The sequence below is a fragment of the Nomia melanderi genome, chromosome 6, assembly GCF_051020985.1.
Source record: "Nomia melanderi isolate GNS246 chromosome 6, iyNomMela1, whole genome shotgun sequence".
NCBI classification, from domain to species: Eukaryota; Metazoa; Arthropoda; class Insecta; order Hymenoptera; family Halictidae; genus Nomia; species Nomia melanderi.
This window is the reverse complement of record NC_135004.1, coordinates 9,013,439-9,026,907: the sequence shown is the minus strand read 5'-3', so window position 1 is coordinate 9,026,907 and position 13,469 is coordinate 9,013,439.

Sequence of the window (13,469 nt, the reverse complement as noted above, 5' to 3'; positions counted from 1 at the left end):
CAGTCACCACCTCTTATATACCCCCTTCCAGCCCCAGCGCCACCCTCTTTCCATCCTCCCACGCTACCCTGGCCCTCTTCCTCCTGCTTTCTGCCCAAGCGTTTCTAATTTGCATTCCCCTCCGTTTGCACTCTCCTCCACCCCCCTCCTCTTGCTTTCTCTCGCACTCTTACCGATATTCCGTCCCACTCCCGTTCGCCTGCTCTATCGCCCTCTCTCTCTCCTTCCGTCCGTCTCCCTCTCGACCGTCCCCCTTGCAACCACCCTCGACCCACCACCGGTCCCGCCACCCTCGTCTTCTTCTCATCCTACACCTTCAAGCCATCCACCCAACAACCCCGTTGTCCGTCTTGCGAGGTTTCACGCACACGCGTGCTTTCGTCCGTGTACCACGCATACGACGGGCGGCAGGAGGGCGGACGGGACGAAGGAGGTGGGCGGCGGGGTGAGAAGATGAAGGAGGTGAGGGGGTGGGAAGGCGAGACAAAGAGACCGCCCTTAACTTCGGGTTAGGGAGTAAGACGGCTAGGGAGCGCGGGCTAGGAGGATGAGGATCGGTCCAGGGCTGCTGGCAGTTAGGTTAGGGCTGCCGGTACCTTCTTAATTCCTTTCGTCGGGCTAGCGCTTGTATACCTATACGCTTGCTTTGGATCTTGATCGTTAAAGGTGCTCGCGCGAGCCCGCCGCGCGTGCTTCTGTAATTTCCTGCCACCTGCTCCTGCGTCCTCGGTCGCTTAGTATTTTTAGAGCTGGAAGGTGATAGCCCTGGCTCGGAATATGAGATTCCTCGTTAATTCGACGGACCCGAAGATTGTATCGATTATACTGGCCGACGTGTGGCCACGGAGACGGGTTCGGACACAGCTGTACTAGGTTCTTCCCCTCGAGAAGACTGTCTAGCATTTGCGATTCTAATTAGCGGACCGGTGTAAGTCGCGGAACGCGTTCTTGCGATTTCACGACGCCGGTGCGGCGAGATTCTTTTTTGGCACTCTAAGTTTTGAGGTGGTATTATGAATACATGGATGGCGAATTTGATAGCGGTGCCCGCGTCGCGGTGTCCTGTAGCGGTTCTTGGTTCCAGGCTGAGATTTATGGTTGCATAAATTAGAAGTTCCGCGGCTCGGATTAGCGCGGCGATACCGATAGGCCGGCTGACATACTTGTTTCGCGTTAGTTTTTCCTCGTAATGGAGAAGTGTTTGCGTAAGTGCGCGTCTGCTCGAAGAACGTCAGAAATTGATCGAGGAAAACGAGCTGTTCCGAACTCGGACCTTATCGGCTAGCGAACTGGAACTTGGCAATCGTTTATTTACTTCCGAATTTTAAATACTCATTCAAATATTCCCGGAATCGAGTCAGCGAAAGAAGTTCCTCTCGCTCGGATTTCACCATTGGGAAATTACAATTTGATAATCGTTTCTTTAAACCCGAGTTTCAAACATACGTTCAAACAACTTCAGAGAAAAAGTTGCCACGGAAGGGAAACGAAGGACGTTCGTTCGGATATGTGCCCCCCCAATTAAAATAACCAATACGCGTACCGCCGCGCCGCGACATTAACCGAGACACAGAAGGCCTCCCGAGCAGGACAATGGCGGCAATGAAGATAAAGAAGGGTCGCGCGGCGAGCATAATTCCGAAGTGCGTTAAGAGATCCAACTGACTGACGTATCTGTCAGGGATGGATGGCAGTAAGGGTTACGAGCATCACTCATCAGTCGCGGCCATATTGCCTCCCGGTGCCCCAACCCTTCGCGGGGAGCGCGAGCCCTGATAATTCCCCAACCCCCTGCGCCTTCTATCTCTCTTTCTTGGCTCCTCTTCACCCCTCCCCCTGGGGCTCCCTCTCGCCATCTCTCTGTCTCTCCGACGTGTTCGCTTGCTTGCTCACCCTTAGTGCCTTAGTCTTACCGGTTTCTTCTCCTTTTCTCCCTTCTTCTTCCGGCAACGCTTCTTCTTCTTATTTAAACCCCAGCGCGCGGTGCCCGGGCTGCTTAATGAGAACCTCCACCCCCTCGTACCACCACCACCACCACCATCGTCGCCGCCACCACCACCGCCGCCTCCACCACCGCTGCTCGCCACTCTTGTCCCCTTTCACCCACCCCCTCCCCCCGGCCCTGACGCCGGCCGCCCGAACCCCAACCACCCCCCGTACCCGCGGCAGCCATCCTCCTCGTTTTCCAGCAGCGGTCCCGCTTCTACCAGCGCGAACGCGCGCGGGGGTTCACCCAACCCTCCCCTCGAGCGTCGAGCTACGACCCTTACACACGCGGCCGGCCCTCTCTCCGCCACACACGCTCCTCGAGACATTTGAAACTTTTAATATTGATTACGCGATGAGGATGAACGCCCGCACACCTCGGGGTTTCCTGCTCCTCGCGAGGACGATCGCCGATGCTCACCGATGGACCGCGATTGTCGCGGTCAGGTGCTTCCTGACAGGGGGTTGGAGGATGACCAACGGCCGACCCGGTGATCGCTACGCGCCGAGAAGAGACTAGGTGCTGGATCGGAATTAACACTGGCTCTTTATACGGTCGGCTCTTCAGTAACACGGTTAATTGGTTCCGTGTTATTCAGAACGGTGTTGTACGAGGCTTTAGAGGTTATACTAATGCGATGGTGGTAAACTTTAATGGGATGTAATGTTTGGCCTTGCTGTATGAAGGTTATTGCAATGTTTTACTGTGTTGTTCGATGATTGTTACAATTTTTAAGTATTATTCAGAGGTTGTTTGTATGTTTCTATTATTTACTGCAAATGGTTGAATGACTGGTTATGAAATAAAGCTCATATTTTGTGAAAGGAATGCAGGTAATTGTTAATCGATTGTGGAAAACTATGCGTAAAGTAATTTTTGGGTAATAAGAAAAATGAATTATGTATTTTCGTTTGTTTTAACAAGAACAGAAGAGAAGTGCTGCATTTTTTCATTAAGAGATGCCAGTTGTTTGACCGGGTGTGGTACATTTAGTATTAAGTGCTAGGGGGAATGGTTAGAGGGAGGATTAACATTAAGTTTAACGTCATTTACGGGAGATCTGGAGTCTGCGACTGCTTCGGGTGTTGATTCGTATTTGATAAGCAGAATTTTTGTAAAGCAGATTTTATTAAATTAAATTGTGAGATTGCCGTAGGGTAGCAGACAAATTTTTGGGCATTTATGTTTTTACAATTTTTATAGAGGAAATTTTATGCCTTTTTATATTGTGTTTAATTGATTGATATATATTTTATTTCAATTTTCGATAGAAATGTTAAAACGCATTCTTTTTTATATCGTTTAGTTACTTTGTCTTAGTTTCTTATCAGTTTCTTATTCTAAGATAATAAATAATTTGATTTATCAGTATAAAAATGAACAGGTTCGAACCCACGGGTACTCACTAGTGTAATATATAAAAGAGGCGAATGAGAGTACAAAGTTTTAGGAACTTAAATTTGAAAACTTAAACATTTAAAAATGTATAGTTCAGTGATAAAATTAACACTATTTCTTATAATATTGAGTCCAGCTTGTTAGGAAAATTGAAATTAAAACTTATGTACATGTATATATAGGTGCAGATTTTTTTATTATAATCAATATTTACTATTTAGAGGGAATGTAAATTCAAAATAGACACAGAATTTTCTTCAGAAACATGATTAACAACAACGTAGCTGTAATCAATAGAGCCACAAAAGAAATCCCATGTCAGGGGGTTAAACTTCAAAATCAAATCGAATAATATTTTTCTCAATAGCGACCTGGCCGTTCTGTAAGGCACAGTGACGCGTATTTTAATGAAGCGGGATCGTTGACTTTCGGCTTTCGTGATCTCCACGGTCCCTCCGTTACGTTAAATTTGGTCTAGGAGGAGTTATTACCGTTTCGTGTGTAGTTAACCAAATCAGAGTTTCAATCTGATTCGTACGTCCTGACCATTGATTACATTTGGACGAATTAGGTCACATGTAAATGAAAGACATAAATCTTTCCTTTCCCTTTCTTGACTCGTTTCGAATTGTTTGTGGGCATACTGTACGGTACCGGCAGACACGACGAAAGTCATTCGCGTTCAACCATTCATTAAGCGCCATATGATAATGGAGGTTTGATGTCGGTCGTGCAGTGCCTTGTAGAACGAAACACAACATAATTCTTTCCATCATATTCACAGTATTCACGATTTGATACACATACATTGTCGAATATTAATTCCATCTTTGTAGTGATATATTTATATTATAAATTATTCATATTTTTTTGAATAAATATTTATCTATGATAATTAATTAAACATATTCTTTTTAGTCGAATACTTCGTTTAGATAATAATTATTTGGTATTGATAACAAACTATTCTATTTGTTTATTCGAACCGTTTATTTTTATTACTTATTCGATTAAGTTGCTTAGAGAATGATGTAAATAATTCAAGTGTCCAATGATGCGACATATATTTCGATGTAATGGGTCAACGTCTTTCTTCAGAATCGTGAACAAATTCTTTAATTGTATATGCATAATAAATATACTAAAGTAAAAACATTTCAGTTTTAACAAGCATTTAAAGCATGTAGAAGGAATTAATATAAACATCAATATAAAAAGAATTAATTATACACTAACGTGTAAAGAAATAAGAATATTAAAATAAACCTTGATTTGTAATGAATAATTATCTGACTAAATAATTAAACAAATTATTTTTACCTTTCATGTATTATTCACACAACATTTTATCTGTTACTAGTGTCCAACATAATAATGTAGTTGTCTACTGGTAATTTAAATTATTGCCTTATTATCGTCTTATTAATTTATTTTCTCGATAATAAACAATTTCTTTTTTTATAAAATATCAGCATAGAATTTTAAGATTATTAGTTCATTGTAATTTACATATAGCTTCTTTAATAAACATTCTGTAAAATGTTGCTGATCTTAAGAAAATATGCCAACTCAGTAGTTCCTAAAGAAGAAAAATATCATTCGACTTATTCTTTTACCAGTTTATTTTCGTTTTTAACGAATTAAAAACTGTCGTGTGCTCTAATTGCAAATTACATTGTGTATATACTTTTTTTATGATTTACGAAATGCGTTTACAAGGGTATATACTTAGCTCTGCGTGACACATGACCATAGCATTTTAGGTGTTAGTGTAGGTACAGGTACCAGTACAAAATAAATATTGTTAGCTGATAAGAATATAATGTTGATATTATGTTGTAGTAACTACTTACTTGCTTTATTCAGTCACTATTACTTTATAATGTCCACTATTATTTATAATTGTTTGACTTTAGAATTAATCAAAGAAATTATAAATTTATAATTATCAATATAATCTTATATTATACATTTACGATAAAAATGATCGAACCGACAGCAAAATATTTTTTTTTTACTAAAACTTCGACATTCACAAATGTCACAAATTCTAAATACATGTATCATTTATAAAATCTTTTTGGGCACATTAATGTATTATTCATGTAAAATCCATTAGTTCGTTTAAATCATAGTAGTACAAAAACTGTGATACACGATATTTTATTCGTGTTCGTATGATTAATATATTAACATAATCTCTGTGATACTGTTGGCTGTTACATAAACTCATAAAAAAACTGATACAGTTGTTATGAGAGATGGTAATAGTATAATGAATAGTATAAAACTTTGACATAGATCTACAGATACAAGAGTCACGAAGAATATCTTTCTCTGTCCACCTACTTACATAGCACAATATATCTAGGACATATTTACGACTGTTTTCTCTGTTGGCAATTGATCAGCAGGCTAACGGTTCATTGTATAGTGTACCGATAAATAACTAACGTTTTTCCTTGGCTCAGGATCTTAACTCGACTATCGTACGAGAAGATTTTCATAGTTGGAATGTGATCGATGACAGCGAGAAAGAGTTCGAAAACAGTTATCAGACATTCGCCACGCAAAATTTCAATGAAATATTTCTTCATAAATCTACCTTCAGCTGCACTAACCGAGCAGAAACAATTCTATTAGACTGCCATTCTTAAAAGTACCTGTTTGATCTAATTATTTGACAGAGCCGAGACATTAGATGTTCACTTCTTAAATATATCAAATAATGCCATTAATAACAAAAGTATTACATCGTTCTGCAGATTTGCAAATTCTTCAAAATTAAATTTTATAAATTAAGGATTAATTAATAATTATTTAATATTCGTGACATTATTTATAGTACCCTATTGTAACGAACATTGTAAATATACTATAACAAATACATTGAAACAATGAATAGCTAATCCTTGAGAAAATTAATCTTTTGTTTACTAAATACAAAAAACCATTTTATTATTACGTTATTTGACCATAATCATATGAAAGTGACCAATCACTATTGCTATACCTGTTCCTTACATCTGTCACACAGACAAAGTACTTTTCTTCACTAGTACACGCGAAAACAACTTCTTCTGCAGTTATGTTAATCTTCATTGATTTGTCATGTTACCGAGACAATAGTATCCTCCGCCAACAAAAGCACATAATTCAAACGTCTATTAGTCCGATAGGAAATATAATGTCTATTTCCGCTCAAGCTAAGTTAAAACTATTTCCCATGAATAATTAATTATAATTCATAAAGCTCACAAAGCACTAAAATACAATCGCAAAAGACACTCAACATCCTGTACCTACCTAAAACAAACAAGAAATACCACAACAAATTCACTTCGGTACGCACCAAACCGACATTACTTTCCCGTTAGCCCAATAATTCAAATACAACGATCAGAAGAGAAAAAGGAAAATAACACAAGAACAAAACGAGCCAAGAGAAATCTCCAGAAGGAATCTTCTTCTACGAATTCACTGATCGATTTGCACGCAAGACACAGAATCGATGGAAATCTTTCGGAAAACTAGCCAATGCTTGGAAAAATCGCTAACAAGCTGCAACGGTTACGCAACGGTCCGTCAAAACCGCGGGAAAACGAAAGCGGCATGATAGAAGCGAGCAATTTGCCGTATCGACATCTACATAGCAACATCCCGTCCCCAGATCTCGTCTAATCGCGACGCTAAGGCGTATCATCCGTTGGTTCGCTGAGAGCCACCGGTCTCTGCATACATACATACATTCGTGAGCCATTACAGAGGGGCCGGGAGACGGAGGGGCCGCGACATTTGTATTTCTTTGTGCCGGGCAAAAGCGAATAATAGAATGAACGTGGATTAAGACTGTACCGATAAGATCGTTTCAAGGATCCACTCGAAAGGCAGGACCATTGTCCCGATCGAAACGATCTACTAACCGATCGTCTCCTCCTCGCTCGTCAACCCTCTCTTCCAGCTCGCCCCCCTGCTCGCCGCCACCCAACATCCACCCCCAAGCAGCCGCAACTCTTTCGCTATCCTTCTCTCCAGAGATACCGATAACCACCGTATCCCTCTGCCTATGGTCTCATCTCAGCCGTGCAGTCACGTCTTCAAGGGAGCACGAAGAAGAGAGATCCGACGGTAGCGGGACGGACAGGAAATCGGCGAGCTGAGATGAGGAAAAAGAGAGAGAGAGAGAGAGAGAGAGAGAGAGAGAGAAATAGAGCGAGAGAGAGGGGGACGGTGATAACGAGAAAGAAAGGGAGAAAGAGACAACCGGCGAAAGCTTAAAGGACAGAAAGAAAGGGAAAAGAAGACAGAAGGATAGACAGAGGATAGTGGACGGGGTAGGATGAGGAGGGTTGGTAAGGAGCAGCGAACGCGGAGGGGAAAGGAACGGGGGAGCGAGAGAAAGAACGAAAAGCACTGTGGCAGGGGTGGAAGGAAGGGGGAGGAACGACGGGAAGAGTGTATTAAGGAGTGGAAGAAGGAAAGAGGAACGGCCGGTGGGTCGTTATTTTTGTGCCTGCTTCGTCTTTAATTTCTCCCCTCCTTTTGCGCCACGGCGCGGACGCCGCGACGCCGAGCAGAGGAGCCGTGGCTGGTTGGTGTGCGGTTGTCTTAGTTCGTATGCATATCTCAGTGCCTCACATATTGATTCAGGGCGTCATTACGCGTCTTAGCTCGGCCCACTCCCACCACCGTCTAAACCCACCCTCCTCCTCCTCCTCCTCTTTCACCCCCTCCGCCACCCCCTCATCCATCTCCTCGTTCATCCACCTACTCTCCGCAAACCTCCACCGTCTCACCTCTTCCTCCTTCTTCACCTCCAGTCCTCCTGTGGCTCTCCTTCGCCGACCCAACCACCTACCCACCCTTGCTAGGAACCTTTACTACCCCCAGCTGGAAGAATCTTCTTGCAGACCGGTCCTACCACCCTCTCCCCCCTACGCCCCTCCACGCTTAACGACACGCAAATCTCTCTGTCTCCCTTCGTCTTTCTGTATTCTTTATTCCACGCGTCTACGTGTCTCTGGCCTTTCTCTTCCCTGGCTTACTTGATTTTTGCAATTGTTCTTCCTTGGACACGCATTCATGTGTGTTCCCTTGATACGATAGGGTGAATATATGTTTACCTGAATTTCGGTAGGGGTGATAGTTGTTAAAGAGACAGGAACGATAATCGATGCTCGTTCGATTTGGATCGAGAATGGAGGTTGTTGTCTTTGGATACTGTAGCGTGAGCTTTTTCAAGTTGTCACTTATTTCTTAGTCTTTATTTACAGGTTATTGTTCATCTATTAAATTAAATGAATACATGTAATAAATATTAGTGATCTGTAAAGTCTTGTATAGTAGTTGAATATATATATATATAAATGCCTATAGTAGTTAAAGGTTGACCCTTGTGTGGGCAATCGGATGCTAAAGTTAGGCGAAATGCTGTCTGAGTATATATTACTTACTATAATTCGAATGTAACAGTTGATTTGATGACAAATTATGTTTTATAATCCTCAAGTTTTATTGAATTTCAATTATAATTTAAATGATTATAGTGGGCCTTACTTAAGGATTATAACCAGTAATTTACAATTAAAGAAAAGCTGCAAGTTTATCGTTAGTTTTAATGTGTACTTAAGTTTTGTAGAATTTTCGTGGATCAGAATTAAAAATCGCTCAGGATCTCTATTTGTGAAACACTTTTACGTCGGTCTGCAATTATTCACAAAAGCACCCACTTATCCACATGTATAATACATTTTACTAAATTAAGTAATGTTTTCTCATAATTTCTTAATTAAAAGTATTCCAGTGTAAAGTCTATACAAAGTTCATAACAACATAAATTTTTCCCATTAACTCCAACTTTAACATTCATTAAATCTATCAAATATATTATATTACCATATGACACTTTCGTAATTGTATATTTTTTAAACAAAACATTTCCGCAAAAGTACTGTGATACTGGAGTTTGAACAACCATTTTCAGCGGATATTTTAAATGATCACACAAGGGTTAAGGCGAGAATTTATTTTCCGCGGCGAAAAAACGGGGATGGCTTGTCTTTGGCGGCCAGCTAGAGGAACTTGATCGTTCCCGGGATCGTGGGGGAATTAGAACAGCGACGAGAGATTGTTGCGCGCTTTTAATATCCGAGGACGATGATGATTACGTGTACCAGAAACTGGATAGGCCACCTCCGCTTCTCGCGATAGATTGGAGCTTCTGTTCCGCTTTGAGGGCTGCGCCTCAGTCGGATCGATCGGTGATCCAGGATCCGGGGAGGTTTGGAGTCGTGATCCTCCTGGACAGTGGTTCGAGCCTGCAGCTGATCGGACCGGGAAGATCGGGGCAGTAGATTGAGACAGTAACGGTGTTGCTGCTCTCGTTAGTTATGATTGTATTATGATTTTAATCATACTGCAGGTTACGTGATTATTGTACTGCGAGTCATTCTACATTTATATGAATTGTAAACATTTTGGAAATATGAAACGAAGGATTGTAATGCAGTTTAGGGTACGTTATTTGATATTCGCTTTACTGAAATTGTTAACTAAGAAACTGAGTGCTAATTCCTTCTGATTTTTTTGTAGATATGGAAATTTGCATAAATATTCGATGTTTAATTATATTAGTTGTATAGGTCTAGTTATTGTATTAATTTATTTATCTTCTGGTTTGTATTTTGGAAATGCGAAATTTTTTAGTTCACAGAAGACACTTCGATTAACTATTTAAGACGAGTTTTAACTGTACGCTACGTGGTGTATTTTGTTAGAAAATTAACAATTTATATTAGATTCATTAGTATTTTTAATGGTACCTTAGAATCAATGATACATTACTTGTTAAAAACAGAATTAAATACAGAAGAAAACTTTGTTGAATAAAGTATACAATACTTTATATTTAATTTGTTTGCATGTACAGAAGTATCTCAATATATTGTTGTTTCAATTCAATTTTATCTTTTACATCTACTTTATTCTCACTATTGATCGGCAACGACTTGCTTACAATGCAAAAACAAAAATGGATTATATTTTGCATTACTTTCCTTTATGTAAACTTTTTAGATATGTTTTATTTAAATTGATAAGGAATGAAAGTAGGTATTCCGATGAGAATAAATAATTTACGTGCAACATGCACTTCACGCCATCTGTTAGAAATTCCTACAGTGAAAATGATTCTAATGCTAAATGTTAAAAATATTTAACAATATATAAGATAATTCATATAATTAAGCAAAGAAATTAACAAGTAAAACAAATTTATAATTTCCATTAATAATTTTTTTAAAATATAAGTGTATAAATTATTTTGATGTAAGTATATAAATTAAAAAAGAAAACTTTGTATTGATTATTTCTGGTGAAAATTTTGCTTCATAATTATCCAATCAAAGATAAGTGACAAGATGAACTATTCATCTTGCAGTCATTAAGTTTCACGGATCCTGTACTACCGACATATTGGCAAGGTAGTGATTCTAACGGCCTCCGTGCATAAGAACGGTGAATTCAGAAAGTACATTCATTGTCAGTTCAAATTCTGACTACTTTGATAAAGGATTGACTCTGCAGTTAAAAAAAAAACATTTTTCTTCTTACATATCTTTCAAATGCTGTGGGGAAATACCTAATTAATTATGCATTACGTAACCCTTAGCACTTCAGGTTGTTTTGTAATCTATCAGCAACTGCAACTGATTTTTATAATATTCCTAGAGAAAATGGGAAATGCTATAACATTTCTTCGATTTTTTATTTTCCCTCTTAGTACAAAATTTGGTTGTGTAGAAAATCTAATAATTTTAAGATTATATTTAATATTATAACTGGTGCAATATTGAATCTTACAGAGTTCAAAGGGTTAATATGCATTAAAATCAACCAAAAACATATTAAAAAAAGGAACTGTGACCGAATCCATTTATAAGCTCATGTTTTTAAAGTAATTACTACGTAAATTTAGAATATCTAGGTTAAAAGAAATTGTATAACATTTCATCATAAATTTTCATTATCGTATCATTATAAATTTTCTTTAAGATGGAGCAGATGCATATAAAAACAGCAGTCTTCCAGAAGGAATTATAGATTAAATTTGTACACACCTTCAATTGCATATATTATAGTTACATGTGCATAACAGCACGTAAATAAATTTTGTTTAAGGCTTTTTCATTTTTCGAGCACAGTTCAACGTGTAGCAACAAAAGCAATATTCGTAACTATTTGCTTAATCACATTTTATTCATTTATAATAGCGTATTGTCAATTGTAAATAAAAAAAGATAATAAAACATTCATTAGCTTTCATCAATAAGCAAATTATTTTCTTGCAAGTTTTCCTACATTCTTATGCGTTGACTATGTACAATGTACTGCAATGTAAACGTATTACCTGAAATCGGTACTTTTCTAGACGTCTTATAATATTTCAAAATATCTTCAATTTTAAATAAAATGTATACTTCTTAGTTTTAAATGTTTTATTTGTTACTTAATTGTTTCGAAATATTAGATACTGGTGACAATGTCATAGAGATTCACCAATATTTGTATTAGTACAGCAAACGTTTCGGAGAACATAATAACTGAATCTTTTTTAAAGAAACCTATTTTTCCCCTGCGGCTTATGCAAATACATTTATGAACGTCTGCGCATTCATCGTAAATCCTTTACGCGGTATTATGTTCATAAAATTATTTACGAGAAGCAACATTTGAAGAAGCTAAATAAATGAAAAATTTGCAATGTACGATTTCAAAGTAAAGTCTAAGCAATTCAAAACCAAAATACGTCTCTGAAACAAGGAATTATCATTAGAAATTGCAGTAACGTACTTCTTTACCGAAGTTCAAATGAACAGTGTCCATTACAAATGAAAAAATCTTAGGAAATCTACCAGAAAATGTAAGAAACGCATTACGAAAAATTTTCGCACAAAACAGATGACAATATGGAGTAAATATTGCTTATCGTCACAACCGTCGTCTAACTTCTACCTTGTGGCTACTTCGCACGACAATACTCGACAATCACTTGAATAATGAAATTAGTTTCTGAACATCAAGCGTGAACGTATGTATATGTATGTCCTTCTATCATTAAGCAATCGATACTTTGACCTGATGTGTAGATAAACGAACGTCATCGCCGCATGTGGTACAGCAAATCGTGAAGTAAGTAAAAAAGAAGTATGTGAAAAAGGACGTCCTTGAATAAATTAACTGTGAGTCGCTTTTATGCAAAGAGGTTGGAAGTATTCCCGAATAAGGCATTGTGAAAAAGACATTTTCGGTGAATTTCAATTGAAATATCGCCTACGATCATTACGTAATTATCACATACTTCAATCGTACTAGAAGGTACTAAAATCACTTTCGTACAACCTATTATAGCTTTGCAAGAATAATTTCACCAAAGGTAGAAGATCACTATAGTTAAATTTATCTTTCATAAAAACCATAAATTGATATAATCGATTAAACCTCGAATTCATTGATTTGATTTGAATCTAAGTCTTAAATTGATATTCTCACTTAAATGTAATTTTTGGAAACATGAAAATTGAAAATAGCATCCTTCTAATTGCCATATTTTCGTCTTTAATCCAAAACTTGTTTCCTTTTACGAATTTTCTCTGACATTTAAAACTATGAATAAAATTATTGTTCGCGCAGTAATATCGTTATCTTTCTTTCTTCTAAGAGACGAAGTTTCAATTTACCAGATAAGCTTGCATTCGTGTAGAAACATTTCACGCGCGTTATCTATGCAAATTAGAAAACACTTTCTTTTTCATTTTCGCGGCAAATACGAATGAAGGAACGTGAATATGTAGAAAGTGCATTTCGATCGCACTGATTTCAACATATCACGAATAACATTTTGTAACTGCAGTAAGGAAATTATTTGAAAATTAATTAAAATTTCTATTGCTCGTAAAATTTTATGCAAATTGTATCCTGTATCATACTTCTGCACATTGAAGTTCAACGAACTCTTTGATCATGATATATATAAAGAAATCTACGGATTTCCAAATCTAGCCTCTCTGCGGGAAAAGTAGAAACC